General features: G+C 37.5%; 1 non-coding gene across 1 annotated transcript; it reads right to left on the bottom strand.

Moving 5' to 3' along the window:
- Nucleotides 1–18229: 18229 nt before the first annotated feature.
- On the bottom strand, nt 18230–18311 carry trnas-cga. Its single transcript has one exon. It is a non-coding gene; the product is annotated as a tRNA-Ser (tRNA).
- Nucleotides 18312–21028: the final 2717 nt, after the last annotated feature.

Raw genomic sequence — 21028 nt, 5'->3', positions numbered from 1 at the left:
ATTTAAATAATTCAGTGAACATTTCTTTTCTTTTGACACTTGTCCCTGCAGCAGTGAGTCAATGGAGAGAATAGCTCAGCGTTTAGAGTTTATCATGGAGCAAAACAGAACGATTATTACTAGGCTGGACAACGTTGAAAGGAAGTTGAATGAACTAAAGGAAGAGACTCTGAAAATGAGGCATGAAATCCAAAAGGAAGTACCACAGAGTGCTGTTGCCAACCTCGCACGTGAAGTAGGTCTAGGTCTTGCCATAATGGGCACTTGTTTCGGTGTAGTTTACCTGGCCACCTTAGGATTTCTGAAATGGTACCGCGTAGCTGATTGGGTTTTTGAGAGCTACGTATAAAGAATCGTTTACTAAATTTCTTCCGGTAATTCTTCCAGTAATAGTAATAATGTTTTCCGGCCACGGTCTGCCAACCTGTCATAATTATACTGTGCTCTCATTTATGTTCAATTTTATTTTGCCCTCACCTCCCAACCAGTCATGACAGAAGACTGCCCCTCCCTGAGCCTGGTCTGTCACAGGTTTCTTCCTGTTAAAAGGGAGTTTTTCCTGTCCACCGTAGCTCATAGGGGATCACTTGATTGTTGGGGTTGAATTTTTGGATTGAATTTAATTGCCTTAAACTGAAAATCAAAAATTCAAGTGAGGGGTTGACCAGGGCTCGCAAAATTGCTAGCCCGACGTCCCGGGGCTAGCGATTTCTCCAGTCGGGCTACCGGCCGTCGGGCTAACGATTTTGCCAGCCCTAGGTTCTGATAGTAGAGAGCACAAAATTTGTTAGCTGGATTGTTTTTTTCTTTTATTTGTAGTTTTTTTGGTGCTCCATACTTCAAAAATTACAAATATAAACAATGCGGTTAGTGGCTAATCAAAATAAAAAAAAAATTATATTAAAAAAAAATCCACTACTTCTCTGTGTGTTTACTTCAATGAAGACTTGTATGTTTTGTGATAGAAAAATATAAATTGTCCAAAATATTTGAGAGTTTTTAAATTAGCACTGCATGAGTTTAACTGTGGCACAGACGGCTGTCAATCCTGGTGAGTGAGAGGTCAACCTCCAAACTGAACCCAGTGTGTTACTCGCAGAATCACAGATTTACTCACATTTACTGATTGTTCTGTAGGGTCTTTACAATTTTCAGCCCCTTCAGGTGACTGTTGTTTTCTGACTCCGTCTTTAGGGTTTAGTTAGATTAAATATTTAACCAGTTAATTTAAGAATGAAAGACACATTTATCACAAAGGCACTCTTATAATGTAGATTAAATGTGTGTTGACATAACATATAGATGTATGATTAGAAAGAGAGAAATGTTGTAATGACATGAACAAAGTGCAGTATTCCAAGATGGCATCAGAGTTTTAACACCTTTTATACTCATGTTTTTATAATTATGTTAAGTGTAAAAGCTCAAAGATAATGACATAGATGCATCAATAATCACAACATAAAATTATTATTGTGACATTTTTTCTGTGCTGTATTAAGGTTACCAGAGTCAGCTGGGGATTCTTGAACATCATCAGTGATGTTTCTCCACAGCGGGCTCATCAGTACCTGGTGACAGAAGGTCAATCCAGTCAATCTGGAACACCGGGGGCGTGGGGCTTAAGTGGTTAAGGACCTTTTAGAGATCTTTTGTTTGTTATTTTGGCATACCTGCTGAAGTCGATAAATGGCTGCATAGCATTTGCACTTGCTCAGGTTACCCCTAGGCCTATGTAATATGGTGGAACAGAAGATGCGCAGCTGACTAATGTGCAGCAACTTTGTGACGCTATCATGTCAATACGGACCAAGATATCTGAGGAATAAACAGTTAATATCTAACACTAGTTAAAGATCAACTATCAGTCTGATAGTTGTATAGGTATTGAACACCATGAAGTAAATTAACATTGTACTTGTGATGCTTCATTTTCATTTTCTTTCCTTGGTAAAGTATCAGTTTGACTGCTATTGTCATTTTCTTTCACTTATCTTAGGAGGGACAGTAACCGGGGTAAAGCATGGATTGAGACAATATTCATACATATGGCCAATTTACAATAAGCAATAAACTAAACCAATGCATGTCTTTGGAGTGTGGGAAGAACCCAGAGAGAACATGCAAACTCCACACAGAAATGACCCAGAGTGGATTCAAACCTAGGACCTTCTTGCGGTGAGGCATTGTGTTAACTACTGCACCGGTGTTCCACCCAACTTTTCAAGTCAACTTTTAATAAAAAACAAACAAATCCCATCAAAATAAATAACAAATATGCTCATGAGTCCATCTAACATTTCCCAGAACACGTATTACTTGTACAGATACTCAGTACTCCAGAACAGTCCCACACTCAGTTCACTGTAAAATGTATCAGCCTGTTTACACAACAACATATCTGATCTATATTTATCCCTGGAAAACTGCAGGCACGTCTCTGGTGTAGATGGACGAGCTACACAAAGCAGGATTGCTCAGTTAGCTCCTTGAATATGCTAAACGTTAAATACCATCAATCAATACTTGAAACTAAATGGCACCCAAACAGTCTGGATGAGCTGATGATCTTTGTGGCGATTTTCAGCTCCTCAAAGATTGAGGCCCTAATTAAAAACAATCAACTTGAGATTTTTAAGAGGGATAAAATTCAGAGGAATGAAACATTTTTGCAGGGTTCAGTTAAATTTAAATAGCAATGGCCAAGAATTGTGTGCAGTTTCAGTAGGCAGGAAAAAAGAATAGAATATCCCTTTATTGTAATTTTACATGTACAACGAAGTTATGGGTGCAGGAGTAAAATATAAATAGTAAGACAGCAGGAATAAATAGCAAACACAAGAAATTTATACAATCAAAGCACATTGGCGAACAAAACAAAGTTACTAAAAAGTTAAAAAATTGCTTAAACTACATGCAAACACAAAAGTCGTTGAACTATTAGAAAGTTACTGTAAAATGCAGTTGAACTAGAGGTTTTAATTACATACCTCACTGCTCCATTACACTGGCTACGATGAGACTTATTAATCCACCAGCACCAGCTCAAAGTGGCCAGCAGGTGGCGTTACATCCAAACCCAATAGAAGAGACTTACTTAAGGTATGTACCACTACCACTAATGGTAAAACATACATGAATTATTGTCAAAAGGAATCGCTGAAGAGCAGCACTGTTTTCTAAATTAAGTTAGATTAACCCCCACATTAAAATAAACACATGTTCAATTTAACTGGTGTTTTTTTTTATTTATTTTTTTATAACACACGTGGTGAACAACAGACTTTTTGCTTTATATGATTAAGGTTTTTTTCATGTAAAGAAGACGTTTGCAGAATTTTGCCCGCCAACACTCTGCCTGCCTAACTAGGGCAGCCTTGATTAGCTGCTGATCACAGAGGGAGAATTGTAAATTCTACTATGTAGGTCACAGCACTGGCTTATAACACTTTTCTTGGATGCTACAGTATATTTTTACGAAGCTGGAAGTGAATAATCTTAGAGCACCTCCTGCATATTCGACAGTAAATCAAAGCATTGGAGAAAAGCAGAGCATCACCGTGAACTGTTTCACCACACACAGAATTTTGATTGTTTAATTAAATTCCCCTTGGCAAACAGCTCGGTATTATTCATTATTCATTCCATAATTATTTTAATGCTAATTTGATGAGGTTTTTCTTTAATTAATGCAGAACATTTCAGAGGTATCGCCATTTTCTGGCTACTGCAGCGGGAAGAAAAGCTTACAGACAGTTAGCCTTACAGCTTTTTTGGTGAATAATCCACACATTTTCTTGTTTTCCCATCATCAGATTCCAGGAAATTATTAGCCTAATTGGGAAAGAATAGCAACAGAAATAAAGACGGCCAACTGGAGTTGAGAGTCTCCCTGTTTTAGGCTCTCGATAAATGAGCAGGATAATAATGTGGTGCTGATCTGCTGACAGGCAGGCTGCTCCAGCTGTTCCCATAATTCGACAGGTATTGCGCTTTGGCCCTTAGCAGTCTGCCTCAGCAGACTGGCACTTAATTAGGCAAGGATTAAGGCCAAACTGCCTCATTTACGTGAATTGTATCACAAATACAAACTGGATGCCCCTTTTCCTTCAAGGGGGCATCTGGGGTAGATTTTTAAAAACGCAGAGGAAGCTGAAATGAAGAGGCTCGAGGCCTTTAACTCCAGATTTCTCAACAATGAGGATCACCCCCCCATGCTGAGAGGTGCTGTTTTTGAGCACACGCTTTAACCCCTCAAATCCAGGGAGACTGATGCAGGCAGATGAAACGGCTTGATTTACATTTAATTCAGATTATGTAAATACACTGGTTGGGTCCCAAATCAAACATGGGACACAATACAAGCTGCCTGCAGCGCTCAGCAAAGACAGACTCTATTGTCATTTAAATGTATTGAATTAAATATTTCTTCCACACATGGTCTGGATCATTTAATTGAACTCTTGATCAGATATAATATGTTATTTCTGCAAATACTGATATCTGCTCATTATTTTCAGTTGGCAACCTCTGCATGTTTTCAGACCGAGTGTGTGTTTGCTTTTGCTCTTGAATGGAGGGCAACTGGGCATGGCATCAGGGTCTGCCACCAGGGATGTTCATCTATTTAACAGCATTATAGGGGTATATCAGCTCGGCTATCTCTAAGTGCACGGGTGGAGGGAAATCCCCAACGGGCAAGTGCATGTGCGTCGAGTGAGCTCGACTCTGCCAATCCCCCCCCGGGCACCTGGCTCTCCATGGTGCGTCTGCAGGCACCAGAATGCCTCTCCACCATTAGGCTTTACTGGCATTATTATGCATGAAGGTCTATTCACAGTAGTAGGCTTAACACTGTATATGCAGTACTTAGCCTATACTAAATCCTGCCTTGCATATGATTTTGCCTATTTTGTTATGAATATTTAATGTTGGTCAGGTCCACTCTCAGTTGTGTTGGCACAAAGGCTGTGCACACTGCAAAAACTCACACAGAGCTGAAGGTTGTCTTCTTTAGTCAGCATCTAGTCTTTGCTCAAAAAAGTACTATTTCCCTGCCTTAATACGTCAGTGTACACGTACCCGTTTGGTCATGCATTCAAAGTAATTATTTAAAGGGGGGATATTATGCATTCCCAGATTTTCTGTCAAATATATAGGGTTATAGTGGTAGCAATTCATCATAATGAAAAACTAAACTGTCAAAACTTGATGTGAAAAGGGATGTTAGTGAACTGAAATAAAAGTAAAAACAGGAGTTTGATAAAAAATAACTAAACTGAAAACATAAAGGAAATATCCTTACTTTTGGTAAGTGTTAGATTATTAAAAAAAATGTTATCATAACCTGCCTGAGGCTTTGATGAGCATGTTTATTGAGACTCTGGATGTGTAAGACTGCGAGTCAAATGCTTTAAAGAAGGTCTTTGTTTTTATTTAATACATGTACTGATTTTTCCTAAATATTGCCTCCAGCACGTCCTCCATGTCAGAGGACTAAAACTAACGCTGACATGAATACAAACTAAACTAAAACTAAACATTTTTAAACAATAAAAACTAAACTGAGAAAAAACCACTTGAAACTAATTGGAACTCAACTGAATTGCAAACAAAAACAAAAAAGAACTTTAAAAATGAAACTATAAAAACTTTAACAACTGACAGTTAATATAAAATAGCATAAAATCCAATATTTGAAGTCTAATAAGTGTAAACATTTACACAGCTTCTCATAAGTTACATTTCCATTAATAGTTTATAAGCAGGGACATCTCCAGCTATTAGTGCGGTCATGAAGCCTCAAGCCTCTTAGCTTTTTAGAACCAAACATATTGAGTGTGGAGCAGCTCTGTATGCAAATCCAAAGGAATTATTTACTGATGTGCAAAGTTAAGCTAGTGTTGTATCTAGTATGAATTATAATTAGTGACGGAGCCCATAAACTCATCCATTGTCTTTACTGAGGTGATAAAACAAGGGAGGACTGTTTTGCAATAGAGTTTTGAACAATCTTAACTCTTTTTACAAACACATTTTTCTTCTTCTGCGCATTAAAAGTAATGCAGGTTTTATCCTTTATCGCTTGATTTTGTGAGTAAAGACAGCTGGAGGTCCCACAGATGAATAGTCATTCCTGTTATACAGGTCTGCTTGATGTCCACTGCTCAGGGTACATGCTTACTGTAGTAGACACATTGTAATGTAAATACTCTGCAGTTGCAGGTACCCACATGGACCCTCGCGCTCACTGTCTGATCTGGTGACTGCGGAAGCCATTTGAGTACACACTGTGGTCAAGAAGGGACGGACTTGGTGCTTCAAGCACAACTTGGTCATAATGAGTTTATTTGAGTTACCGTTGCCTTCCTATCAGCTCAAAGCAGCTCGAAGCACTCTGCCCATTCTCCTTTGACCCCACATATCAACAAAGCATTTTCACCTAGAAACCTAGTAACATGCCGCTCACTGGACATTTTCTCTTTTTCAACTCTTTCTTTGTAAACCCTATAGATGGTTGCGTGGGAAAATCCCAGCAGATAAGCAGTTTCTGAAATAATCAGATAAGAGCACATTCAAAGTCACTTAAATCACCTTTGGTCACCGTTTCGAGTCTCAGTTTGAATATTAGCAGATTATCTTGACCGTGTCTACATACCTAAATGCAAAGAGTTGCGGTCATGTGATTGCCTTTTTAATGGCTGCTGGTGGCATTTATTGCCCTTAATGATTTTTGGTGAAACCTTTTCACTATTTTTTTTATTGTGAATGAATTCAGGCTTGAGATTTTATGTTTCTTATATATACATATAGTTGTTTTGTATTCCCTCCTCCCAAAATGAGCTGCTGACCTCTCTAGTTATCTCTGTAGAAAGGTCAAGACCCCTAGTCTGAGAATCACTGCACTACATTGCCCAATGTGTATTGATTTTGGGGTGAAAATAGTTTCCTAGTCACCCTTGTGGCTATTGTTTGACCAGCGGCTCTGCTATGTGTTAGCTACTGTAACTACAGAAACATGCCAACCTTGGTTGATTTGTTGTGAGTAAGAAAAGAGTTTTTTCATTCTCACTCTGTAAATATTTGCAATTAATAATTGATCAGTATTGACTGAAACAGAGGAGGGCCATCCTCTGATCTCAGCATGAGGACTAATGATTTTTAAATGATTTCAAAAAGGTGCTGTTCAAGTGCCTCCCTACAGATGCGTCTGAACTCAAGTGTTGATTGACCTTCTGCTTCAACTTGCTTACGCTTGGGAATCTTCCTCACAGTGTGCTGATCAGAGCAGAGCCGTATTGATTTTTCAGACAGGATCCAAGGACAGTCTTTACCTGGAAAAGTGCCATCAAAAATGTAATTGTAGTGATTATCATATCTATATATATTTAGGCAGAAGATTTTACTGAATGATTTCCTCATTAGGTGCTGACTTCACACTGAAGCTATACTTTTCTAAAAGACAAATAAAACCAGGATATTCTAGACATTGACTTGCATTAAAGTGTCAACCCCCATGTCGCCTCCCCTTTCCGTCCCCCAGCCCCCATCCTTCCTCTGCTCCCTGCGCACTGACCAGCATTACTGATTGCTCCTGTATCATTGTAGGCACAGTTGTGTTGATTTATTGGCTCTGCAGCGATCTTGATCCCCCTCATTAGCTTCTTCATTACACCGTCGATCATTTCATGGCGGGCCATATTGGGCACTGAGTTTTATTGAGCTGGCTCTCCTGGCACATTGTTGTGGTCGGCGGTTATCGTGATAGATTCCTTTTTTTGTTACATTTGATTGTCGGCTTTTAAACACGTTTCTGCCAAAAATGCATGAAAACAAAATTTCCCAAAAGCTTTTTCTAACACGTACAGGATATTTCCTATGTGGGTCTCATCCTTGATACACTTTTTGTATCACTTTTCTATTCAGTGCACAAAATGTTAAGTTTTTAATAGTTGTAGAAGGAAAAAATTGAGAATATTTGTATTTAGAAGCCATATTGAACTTTTTTCTTGCAAAAAATATTTAAAATTATTACAGAAACTGTTGCTGATTGTGGGTTAAGCAACTAACATTGTTGTTACTGTTTCCCACTGCTGTTGGCACTGTATGAAACAATGTCATGTATTTGGTGCCTATTTCCTTAAACCGCTGGCTTGGTTGTGGTACCTAAGATATTTAGAAAAAAGTAGAATGGGTGGTAGAGCCTTCAGCTTTCAGGCCCCTCTTCTGTGGCACTAGCTCTCAGTTTGGATTAAGGAGACAGATCATCTTATCAGCTTTTAAGATTAGGTTTAAAACTTTTCTTTTTGATAAAGCATATAGTTAGGATTAGATCAGATGGACCTGAACCTCCCTTAGTTACATTGCAATAGGTCTAGGTTGCTTGGGGGCTTTACCATGATGCACTGTTTCTATTTCACTTACCTTCTTTCACTCACTGTGTGTTTAAACATCACTCTGGATTTAATCATTGGTTAGTATTAATCTCTGCGCCTCTGTGTCTTTGCCCTTTGCCCTCTTCCTCCCCTCTCTCCCAGCCAGTCGTGGCAGTTGGCTGTCTCTCCCTGAGCCTGGTTCTGCCTCAGGTTTCATCCTGTTGAAAGGGAGTTTTTCTTTCCTGCTGTCGCCGAGCGCTTGCTTTTAGTGGGATCATCTGATTGTTGGAGTTTTCTCTGTATTATTGTTGGGTTTTTTGCTTAAAATATATAAAGCACTGTTATTGTGATTTGGCGCTATAGAAATAACACACCTTACTGTTACATTTACATAGCTAATGGATGTTGCATTTATATTTATGTGTCATGTTGTTTGTAAGAATTTTTCACAGTGTAACACCATTCTTCTCATACTTATGTATGCTTACTTACACATCCTTTAAGCTATGCCAGCAGGATGTGTGTCTGTCACAAGTTTAAGCTTTTTAAGCTTTTCCTTCATCAGATTTATAGCCATGGTTATTTGCCATACGCCCATCACTATCTGGCATGTTTTAAAAAATATATTTTAAACTGAAATAGTTTAAAACACAGGATAGATGATTTCGGTGCACGCTGTACCGTCATGGTCCCTCATGGAGATGACATACCCATCAGCTTCAGCTTTGCTTACATTAGCATTCATTCTCCTCAAAGTAAGGTGGCAAACACTGTAAGTATTACAACTGCTAAACATGGGTGCACTGGCTTTATCGCGGTTACAGTGTTGATGCAGATGCAGCCTCATATTTAATCTTCCCAGCCAAAAAAGCCCAACCCCAAACTAACAAATCCAATACATCACATAATGAACTTCTTATTAAATCCTGATCTGTATTCATTTAGCTAATTGTTTGGGCATCATATGGAGTTAATTCAAAGTGAATGTCATAAAAGACACAGCTCTGAGAAAGATCTGTTAAAGATCTGCTGCTGCTGTTTTCATTGCAACATCCCACATCCCCAACAAGCTGTTTTTCTTTGCTGCTTTGCATTTTTCAGTGAAAATACAAATTTATTCTAGATATCAAAAACAAATATTTAGTATGATTTCTAAATGGCTGCCTTAAAATGCCCTTTAAATCTATGAAGCAGTCATGTGTGAAAATGACCTTGCAGGTAAGTGAGAATTTCCCGTTAGGGAAGACAATATGCAAAGCACCTATTACCTGCTGTCACTCTGCATTACAGCAACCAGGATGCATTGTGCTGTTTTATTTTTTTTATCCAAATGTATTTCATGAAGTTGTTAACTCGTTTTCATCAATGTCCACAAGGAGTCAGGTCATCAGGCATCTGTCTTTTCAAACTCTCTCTTGTTTTTGCAGTTGTGCTTCCACAATTTATTCATAGGACGTCGTTTTTAAAAATGAGCCGAGTCAATTTTTGTCACAACATTGTATCTTCCAGTTTCTACAGCACTGACTTCAGTCAGTTACACTTTAATGGGATTTCCATAAATCTGCTAAATGGCTTTAAAACAGCTTTGCCCTGATGTGAATTTCAGAAATCCTTATGTGGACTGTAAGGATGTTCCAGATGCACACAATTTGGCAGCCATTTCCTCCAACAGTAAGGCCTGAGCTTGATGAAGTTAATGGGATTATAGGAGAAGAGGCTGCTAACCCAAGATTCAGCTATGAAATGTTTAAGCTAATGAGGGCATCTCATGAGGCGGAGCTTGATTGCTTTGGCTTAACAGATGACACCAGGGACTGCGAGGTCACTGTCTTTACTGGTTGTAATAACGCACATACAGCACTCGTAAACCGAACTATCGAGATGAAACAAGGATTGTGTGTGTGTGACAGAACTACAGAGGCAACAGAAATCACTTTGGATTTGTTGTGCCAGCTGTTAACAGTGCTGTGAATCCAAACGCTGAGCTCTTTGAAGAACAGTCGGGATTTTAGGAGATATACTTTCACTTTTATAAAGCAGTAGTGTTAAATGATAAGCATATCAATATTTTACCTTTTTTCATTTTTAATATTATCTGAGAACATACTTAAAAGTCGTGCCCACATCCAAATCCTAATGTAGAGTAGCTTAATAAAGCTTATTGAGCTTATGTCTGTAGTTGCTGTAGTAAGCACACTGCACAGTATGACAGTCATTACAGTAATATATGTTGATTATTTTTACATACACACTAGTGTTCAACTGCAATAAATACTTGGCACTAAATGTGTTTCAGTAAAGACGTGTAATCATTTTGCAATAAATGATTTCTAAAATGATATCATGCATTTGTGACATGATTTAGTTGAATCACAAACAAAGAAAACATGAGGGGTTATAGTGAGAGCCACAGATAAGTTAGAAGAGTTAAAAAATGAGAGGCTTTGATGGTTTTGGTCATTTTATGCACATGCACTCTGTCAATATCCTTGTCAGCGCACAGGCCAATGTTGACTTCAGTCTTCTAACATTTCAGCCATTTATAATTTTTATTATTTAAGGCTGAGGTTTACCTGCTGTGGAAAACTTGTATTTAGAAAGCCCACAATCTCTTTTTACTAAGTGTAATTTCAGTGACCTGTTGGAGCATAGAAGTTAAATGAGCAAAAGTTGTGTAAATGTCCTAAATCAAGTGTATTTTAGCCTCTATATATGTGGGCAGATTTGAAATATGCTGAATTTGTACTAGATTTTAAAAAAATCTAAAGCTGTCTTATTTAAAAAAGTATTGTGCTGAACAAGACCAAACCAAAGATGTAAAATAATAATATTATTATGGGCAGTGAGAAGTTGATCAATTTCTTGAACATTAAGTTAATTGTTAGGAAATCTAATTGATTCACTTGTTTTTCCAAGCCGTGATAGTGAACCAACTCACACAGTATCGGGACTTTGCTCACATAAATTTAAGGCAATTAAAATGATTTCCAACTATAACCTTTGAAGTTTCAAAAACTGTAGTTCCTCAAATGGCCACTAGAGACTAACTAGAAAAGTGAGTCAGTCACCATAAACTGCCATGTTAAAAAGGCCAGCCCTTTTGAGCAGATATAAGCACTTTTTCAGACTAGTACAAAAAAACTGTTTTTAATAATCTGCCCATTTGGCACAATTGGTCAGTGGATCACTGTTTTTTATTTGTATTGTATTGTATTGTGTGTGTTCTTGGCCATGCTGAGTGAAAGGCGGGCATTAAGCTATCTGCTAGGCTTCATGTCTACTAATTCCTGTCACTGAAGTGGACCTCCTGACTGTGTTTTTGTTGAGCCCTTTGAGGCATGTTATATGCAAATATTTGGCTCACTTGTTGTTAGAGTCATTGTAAGAGTGTAAGAGACGCACATGTCTGTGCAAGTTTCCCAAAGAGTAAGAAAACCTTCCACATCCCCCCCTCTCATCTAAATATGGCCCCCTCTGGCCCCAAAATGTTATGATGTAAAAGCTGAGGCTTTAGCTTTTTCAAACACTAGTCAGCAATCCAGTGGGTAATGTCACAGTGGCTACATTTTTGCATGTATGTATTTCTATCTTTTTGTGCTACAAAAAAATAGGAAAATATAACTTATGCACAACAAAACAAAGTTGCCATACTGAAGAATGATTTGAATATTAAGTTAATGTCACTTACCTGGGGACAAAATTCTGCCTGATCGGTTTTGTAGAAATAATTTTAAAGATTTGGACGTAGGTATGAACATTATTTTCATTGACATAGTGTCACAACATCGTTATGTAAGTCAAAGCGAAGAAGGAGAGACAAAAGAACTGTTTATAAAAAGGTATTTTATGTTGCTTTTTACATAGTGAACAATAGTTTATGTGAAAACCTCATCTGCAAAACGATGATGCCATGTAAAACAAAGGACGTCCTTTGTTTTACATGGCATCAACACATGATATCTCTTTAAAACCATAAGACATCTGTCCTTTAATCCTTTGAAGCCTTTCGAGTAATTCTGAGGAATCAGCGTACATGAATTTGATGCTCCAGTCGCTTCATTAGTTGCAGTATGAGTCATCCTGATTTTTTTCTAATCCTTTCATTTTTATTTGTTTCACTCAGTTCAGTGTTGATTAGCTTGTGAGGTTTGAATACCCATCGATGTCAGAGCACGTGATATATAAAGAGCAACGAAGTCATTCTTGGCACAACACTTAGACATGTTACTGGCACATGGAAAATGTATTTAGTCACAATTTTACACATTTAAATTAAAAAATATATTCAGATATGATATGATTTTGTCTAAAACAAAATGATGATCGATAGTTCTTTGCTGAATAATATCTTTTCCTCACTCAGATAGTCATTAAGATTGCAGTGTTGTGATGATTGTTGCCACTGATTAGCAGACTTGCAGCTGCTTGCTTTCACGCCAGTGAATGAATTAATCAAGTCAACAAAGACAGGCTAATCACTGTTTTAACATTCCCCCATTAAATGAAGTGATGGCTAATTACTGCTTGTGCTTTAAGACAGCCTTTCAGGAATTTTTAAACTGCTTTGAAGTCAGATATCATCTTTGTCTGATTTCAAAAAGATCTCTTATTCTAACCTTTCATGGATGTTAACTTTGGTCCTGTTTATGTGCCCAGAGATGCAGAAATGCACAGATATTATTCTTTCTATGAGCTGTGAAATTCTGATAAAATAAGATTTGCCAATGGGTTAGTTTACCCAAATTACCATAAAAATTTTCACTTTTTTTTTTTAACTCGTATGTACAATGTAAATTGTTTAGCTTTAATTATTTCAGGGGATTTATGTCACTGTCTGAGATGTATGACTTTAAAGATGGCAATGGCATTGAATCATGTTCTGTTTTTGGCATTTGTAATATATGTATTTGGAAGAAAAAAAAGAAAGGTAAAGCACATCTAAATAACGGATTATCCAGAGTAAAAGACACTCCCATCTTTCCCCTATTTCTATGTAAAATGAACCCTAAAATAATAAGTTAAAAATGTAAAGAGTAATTATTCATAGTAAGGAATCTGATGGCTACCAAGTGTTACTGATATGGATTTAATGTGTATTTTTAAAAGCTAAACTAAACCCATACTGTAAAATAATGGGCTGAAAAATCTCAACACTATAGTAAGATTTGTTTAATATCAATATAATGAATTAATATTTCAGGCTCGTGTCAGCAACTGTTCCTGTAATCATGACAGACTCTGGCTGGTCCCTGTGTAAACCTGCAGTTCTGGTAGATGTAAGCCTGACAGATATTGATCGATGTAGACATTTTAATGACACGTTGAGCTTTTTATTACATTCATGTCTCGCTGCAAACAAACCTAATGCCTTTTTATGTTGGGTCAGGTCTTAAATTGTACTTCTCATCTTTTCTCTGAAAAGAGAAGTAATAACGGGGGAATTAGGCTGATTTTAACCACCATCATTCTATCCACATCATAAGCCAGCCCCTGTACAGATAGCCAGCTCAATGAGCTGTGCATTGTGTGCAGTAGCTGACTGTGTCGTTACATGGTGGAGTTCTTACAGTGCCAGGAAAATGTATATTTATTTTGCATGCAAAACAATATTTTTTAACACCCCGCATTTGTCATTTGATCCATTTATAATCAATTCTGAGCTTCTTGGAAATGATCTGAATAGCATCAGTGTCAGACTTGTGGAGATGCTTGCCAGAAGGAGCAGAAAAAGAGAACCCGATAATCAAAATGAAAAATTGTTTCCACATCGGTGGTTTCCCAACGGGGAAACCATTCGTATGTCAGCTCAGGAGACAAAACGGTTTTCTGCTTTATGTGGTTTGCTATCTTGACTTGTGCCTGTTGAGATTCAGTGTTTGTTCATGTCGTTGTCATTATTGGATAATGTTTATAAGGTCACAAATAGAGTTTGAACCTTGGCTTTTCAGCCATCATGGATGAGCTATATTTACTTTTAGAAAAGAAAAAAGTAATTAATAAAAAAAAAAAAATGCATAACATTTCCTAAAGTCAGCCAACACTGTGAGAGGAATAATGTGTAATTTTTTTTCTCCTAAACATTAGTTTGTCGAGCTTAAAAGAAACAAAAAAGAGAAAATAAAATAAAAAATCAGGATTTAAAAGTCAGTTAAAACTTCACTGCAAAAACTGCAAAAATAAATCTATCAGCTAATACTGATCATATAATTTAACAGTAAACTGAAGAATGGCTACCTAGATGACCTTTTGATGCAATTGTTCTTGTCAACCTGAAATGTAGGGCTGCATATGAGAAGCTAAGGCTAAACTAAGCTATTGATGGGATATTGCGACAGAAAGTTACTTTTTGATGTAAATTACAAATGTATATTAGTAGAGCATGTCACAGTACCACAACAGCTGCATTATGTCTACTCAGTAATATTACTGAAACGCTTAAAGATTTTCAGCTTTAGGTAGACCACTGATCTATCAGAAGCCTCTTGAGTCTGTTTATCACATTGTATTACAATTTCTGATTTTTATACCATATGATTAAATATAAACACAGTACTTACAATGCCAGTTCATAGGGCATTTTAGCAATAGCTGTATCTCTTATTCATGTTGAACATGGAAAAACTGGATTTATATACTTTGCTGCATAAATCGAAGGATCTTCAAAAAATACAAAACTATATTCTTTGATATAATTGGAACATTTTAGAAGATTTTAATTCTTTATCTGTATCTGCCTTTTTCTTAATTTATGTACAAAGTGCATAATATTTGCTTGTTTATATAAAATTTTCTTCCATTTTGAGTTTTAGCTTCATCTTTTGATGAATACAGGGGATGGTAAATGAGCTCCGATTCTCAAAGAGACAGGCCTCTTGAGGATAATGCATTCCTCTGAAAACATGCAGGCAACCAGCCGACGGCAAGCAAGGCAGCATGTCGACAATGAGCGCAATTGTCCTTGCTTCACTTACGTAGAAAGTGACAATTTCACATCGTCTTGAAATAAATTCAGAGGATGGAAGATGGTTCAGGGCGATCTTTCCAGTTGAAAAAATTCTGTAGCAAACCTTCCCTTCCTCCTGCAGTGTGTGTTACGTATTCTCACAGCACAGGGGACTCATAAACAAGGTTGGATAACAGTGGCGGTGGCTCAGAGTGGAGCGGTTGGGGTGGTTTGTTTTCAACTTCATCAGTTAAAAACAAAGAGGAGCTCTGTCTAAAACTGGCTCATGCATGTGTTCTTCTGGAGGTTATGTAAACTGAAGGCACTTTTCTGAAATGTTCAAATAAAACAATAATCTCTGTTTAAATGATCTGTTCTTCTTTGGAAACATATGCTACGTGCTATTTTCTGTCTCTGGCTGAAAGATGCATTTCTCTCTCTCTCTCTCTCTCTGATATGCTAACAAGCAGGCAGCAGAGCACAAGCACCAGTCGACCAGATGTCCGCCAGTCGCTCTGTTCTGCGTAATTTTGAATGATTTGATATTCATGGCCTGCTGATTTGAAAACTGCCTCAAGCCAAATGCCTTGTTTTGGATGGATATAAATACATATATCTATCAGTTGGCTTGTTTATGCGGCAATCAATGTCAGTCATCTTGCCTTTGCCAGCTGCCATGATACTACAATGTTGCAGCATAAGGAGAATTGCAGTTAGTATAACTTTTGTACCACTGCTAACAACATTCTTAATAACAGATAATTCCCTGTAACTACAAACTGGATCACACAGTAGCCCATGTTTAGCTTTAAGAAAACATCTCAAAGCTGATTCCTCAGCACAAAAAGTGACTGGTTGTCTAATTTCTTGATCCTTCCCCCGCTTGCTTTTGCCATTATTAATATTGTTTTTAGTTTAAAGATTTTACAAAATATAGTACTATAATAATTTTAAAAAATGATGGTAAAACATCAAGCATCCCAGCTCGTCTAATTTGAATTAAATCTAAAAATGATCACAAGACAAGTCACATGCTTGTTTAAAATATTCTTTTGATTTCATGATTTTGGTAGATTTGTTCATTTTCACATGGATGTGACAATTAGAAACTGATCACAAATTGATTTTAATTTAACAGTATGAGGTAATTTCGTCATACTGAGTAAGTTCTTAATTAGTTTCTTTATTTTAAGATGAACTGTTCTGATTTCAGTAGTGAGAATCCGTGCTACAGTGAAATGATCGCATTTTATGATCTCAGGCAGAAAAGGTAAGCAAGCACTAGGTGTTTTTGGTTCACACACTTTAGGGTCTTCTGACTCGTAAATGTTACACTACCAGGAAATTTGTACATACAGTTGTGTAAAAACTAAAATTTCCCAGGACTATACGCAGTCCTTTACACCCCTGGTGCTTTCAAAGGAATTTAGACGGTATGAATCACCCAGATGTCGCTAATCAAATGTATGAAGACCATTCTAAAGGTCAAATGTGAGGCTATCAGTCTGTCAGCTAAAGCTTGGCTTAAATTGGGTTATGCAGAAGGCTAATAATACCAAATTTACAGGATGTTTAAAGAAGAAAACAATCATTGAGTTGCAGTAGCCCAAAGTCCACAGCCTCATTTCAACCTGATTGAAATGTTGTCTCTGGACATTAATAGACTTCTGCATAAATTGTCCAAAATTCCTGCTTAATGATATGAAAGACTGATGAAATCATAACAAAAACAAACAGAGTGTGCTTATTTTTTCACAAGAGTACACGGAGTCCTGTGAAAATGTTCTTTTTGACATGATTATATCATCATGAGTGAATAATTATGATGATGAACATGCAGATTATTATAGTATGTCAGCATCATCATGAGCCTGTTAGCATGCTGATAATAGTGGGGTAGATGATTATAGGGTTTTTTTTTAATCTTCTCTACCTTATAACGTATCATACAGCATTATGAACTGTCTAAGCTGCTGCAATTGCAACATGTTTTCCCTTTAATGTAGTATAAAGGATGCTAATCTAATTATTCATACCTCAGCACCTCTGAAATATCTATTAACAGTGCCTACTCATGGGACTAGTCTGATAATTTCAGCTGGTAAGACAACCAGTGGTGGATAAAAGAAGTCCACCGGCTCAGAAACGTTGCTCTCATGGGAACCTAACGCTTCAAACAGATGTTGTTCTTCCTCAGAAAGTGAAACCTAATAAGATGCAATATGGTCAACACTCCACAGGTTTGTGTCCTCCAGCCAGAGCAGACAGTGAGCAGATTACTGATCAGAAAGTCAAGACCTGCTGCCAAAAGTGACTCTGGGCCACCTGTCCCCAAACACTGGAAAACAAGCTACAAGAGCAGCACACACATGGTTTCCAGTGCACACTGTCTGTGAACAGAAATGATAGTTTTCATGGGTGTGAAGCTGGTAAGGAATCACGTTTTTGTATGTTACAGAGCACCTGCTTGTTGACCTTTGGAAAACTTCAAACTGTTATTGGCTCTATTGTTATTTAAAGATACACTTCACTCATCTAGTGTGACAGACATGGTTTGTATCCATGCCTCTCAACACTTACTAAGAAAATGAATGTTTACAACTGATTTACCACTGAAGTGCTGGATCGAGTTGTGGTAAGGGTCTGTGCAGGCCGGTCAAACTCCTCCACACGTCACTTTAAGTTCTGCACAGAGGGACTGTATATAAATGGACATTAACCACTCCTTCGTAATCTGCTGTTTTAGAGCCTGCGGCTGAAGGAGGCGTGGCTCTGAGTAAGAAACCAAGAATGTAGGACATTCATAAGGCAAAGACTTGTCAATTACAAGCAAACCACACCTTAAAGTATATTAATAGAACTTCATTAATCTTTCAGGTAGGTTCCTCCGGGGAGTTCAGTAAAGCTTTATCGTCACGAACAGGGTTCGAACCTGTGCGGGGAAACCCCATTGGATTTCGAGTCCAACGCCTTAACCTCTCGGCCACCGTGACTATAGCACATACCTGTAAGAATTAAGATTTCAGACACTTCTATGACACCTTTGCTTTTTACTTATCTGAGTTGTGTTGGATTAAAAGCAACTGATAACTGAAAAATTCTACATTTAAATCAAAGTAACTGGTTTTCTCAGATTTATTACTAGAAGCTTGTGACTTTGTATTTTTGTGTTTTTACTTGTATATACTGAATTACTTATAGATAACAATATTTTTTCTAAATGCTTGGATTTTATATTTTACTATTATTAAAACAATACTCAACCAGATTATCCTATTTGAATATAATTTTCTTTTTCTAGAAACTTGGACTGAATGTTGAAGCTTTCTAATGCTGTAGTCGGGGCCTTTCCGAGTACTCTTCACTTCATTCAGCCATAAATGCAAACAATATCAAAATACCTTCACGGCAACTGGCATAACCGGAGGATATACCATAATGTTGGATGTGATTATAAACCCTGATTCGTTTTATGTCTCCAGGTTTGCTTTCTGTTACTGATATAACCAAACCTGAGCGAGCTAATCATGAAATCAGGGAACTGCACAGAGTTCTATCCTTCTCCTGTCCAGTGAGGCGGAGGAGTAAAGTACAGTTATATAACTGTGAAAAATATATAGCTGCACCATCATCTGTGATTATGAGACCAGCATGTCATGTCCTATTTCAGATGTTACACAATGGCCACTCTCACTAAAAGGCATTCATTCATACAGTTCAGCAGGCATTTAGTACCTTCAGTGTAATACTGTTGAACAATTATATTTGTGTTTTGAGAACACAATATAAAGGAGAGAATAATATGCACTTCAATGGTTACACTTTCTAGTACTGAGGTTGACCCACTTTCGCTTTAACTAAATTCTTCATTGCATATCTTCAACTTTGTGAGCTTTGAGACATGATGTGTTATTCTGCTGAAGCAGCCAACAGAAGGTGGTTGCACTGTGGACTTAGTCAACAACATTACTCAAGAGGGCCGTGCCACTTAAACAATGTCATCTTGGTACTACGGGAGCCAAAGTGTGCCAAGAGGATTTAAGAGAGCCTGTGTCATTTGCATCCTCAGTTTCCTGTTCTTACCTGACAGAAGATGCACCTGATGTGCTCTTCTGCTGCTGTAGGCCGCCTGCTCCAAGGTTTGACGTGTTGCATGTTCAGAGATGCTTTTCTGCACATTTTTGTTGTAATGAGTGATTATTTGAGTTTCTGTTGCCTTCCTATCATCCTGAAACAGTCTGACCATTCTTCTCTGACCTATGACTCCAACAAGGGAATTTTTCCCTGGACTGGATATTTTCTCTTGGTAACACTTAATAATACGACCCGCGACTGAGGGGATTTCTTTTTTTCAGACCATCTTTAAAAGAGATGGTTGTGTGGGGAAAATCCAACCAGATCATCAGTTTCATATCAGAATTTAAGCAAGACTTAAATACGTTTAGGGATAAAAACAGGCAATTACATTTTGTGGCAATTAACTGTGCACAACCAGAAGCTTAAAATAACACTGAAATGGCAAAAAAGCATTTAGCAACGTGAATCTTATGTATAACACAGTGTTGTCATTTGGTTTAGAGTAGGAAATTGTTTGTGCAGGAAACAGTAAGCAAACCTGCTACTCTGATTTTACAGCGAAGGGTGTTATCAAGCTTTAAATTTTTGACTAACTTCTTTTTTTTTTTTTAAAAAGAAGAAACAAAATTATCCAAAAGCTTTAACTGATGAAATCCTTTGTTGATGGAAAAGTAGATGAAGATGACTCTTTTTTAAAGATTTTTCCACTGGTGCAGGATTTCTCTTTTAGAACACTTGAAAGCTCACCGAATATTTGAGGCATTAACTAACTCATCTAGTACCATCATCATCACTCTGTTGCCAAAATAGCTGAAGCACAATGACTCATTCATCATGCTCTAAACACATACTCACACTGATGTTGCAGGGGGGTGGGGGCGTCTCTCAGCACAACCTCACAAAGAGATAAAGGACGATTCAAGCCTTTTAATTATTCTTCGCAATCATTTCTCATTCCTATGTAATAACCAGTCGCTCTCTGTAACAGAAGGTGATTCCTGGGTAGATGAGTTTGAGGTAAGCAAATTGTTTCTCCAGACAGGATTGATGACAGTATTCGTTGATGACTACCGGTAGCTGTGAGTTTAGATTGGCTGTGGGACACCCACTACTGATAATAAATTAATATAAAGTGCTATGTATTTAATTTTGTTCTATTGATATTACAATTTAATATAACTTTCAGTTCAGGTAAACAACTGCAGAACAGAAGATGTTTTTATGTTGGAGTTAGGTCGCTGTGTGTGGCAGAAGTGTGATCACTGATTTTCTTCCACGCCACTGAAGCAGAGTGACCATGACATTCAGCACTGTATCTGACATTTTCAGCCTTCACTTCTACTCTCAGAGCTCCTGCATCCATCAGAAGTGATTTAGTAAACAGAATTTCCTTTGCAATCTAGAATTTACTTTAAATCGCGGCAAAAATTGATTCCTATTTAAAATAAATAAATAAATAAATTGTAAAATTACAGGCAAGTAAACAATTGCACAGATGCTGTAACCCACTCTATACTGTTGTTTCAGTGCACTTAAAGCTTGCCACATGTATGTTTTGACCTTGCAGTGTGAATAGCAAAATGTGATAGCAGCCTACCATAAATCAGTGTCACAGCACAGACTGTTCCAGCCA

This window comes from Oreochromis aureus, linkage group 16 (assembly GCF_013358895.1).
Source record: "Oreochromis aureus strain Israel breed Guangdong linkage group 16, ZZ_aureus, whole genome shotgun sequence".
Taxonomy (NCBI): domain Eukaryota; kingdom Metazoa; phylum Chordata; class Actinopteri; order Cichliformes; family Cichlidae; genus Oreochromis; species Oreochromis aureus.
This window is presented reverse-complemented; position numbering and strand designations above follow the sequence as displayed.